Source organism: Odontomachus brunneus, unplaced genomic scaffold, assembly GCF_010583005.1.
Source record: "Odontomachus brunneus isolate Ranch 3 - 2012 unplaced genomic scaffold, Obru_v1 Obru_scaffold_170, whole genome shotgun sequence".
Classification (NCBI taxonomy): domain Eukaryota; kingdom Metazoa; phylum Arthropoda; class Insecta; order Hymenoptera; family Formicidae; genus Odontomachus; species Odontomachus brunneus.
In genome coordinates, this window is record NW_022639620.1 from 692,837 (window position 1) to 693,108 (window position 272).

Consider the following 272-nt stretch of genomic DNA (forward strand, 5'->3'; position numbering starts at 1 on the left):
TGTTTCTTTTATTTGTGTTATATGACTCTGATATTCTATTGCCTTTAACATATACAAAACAAGAAATTCTGAGTAGCGTTTGCTATTAATTTGCTGTCATACTTTGTTGATTGAATTTGTGCAACTGTTGATATTGTACTAATAAAATAAATAATACACTTATTAAAAAATTTACTTGTAACAGGTTTACTTGTTTAGTTTGCTGTACAATGGCTCATACAAAGGAAGCATTGACAGAAGTCGGTCATTTTCGTATGTATATGACTACATAA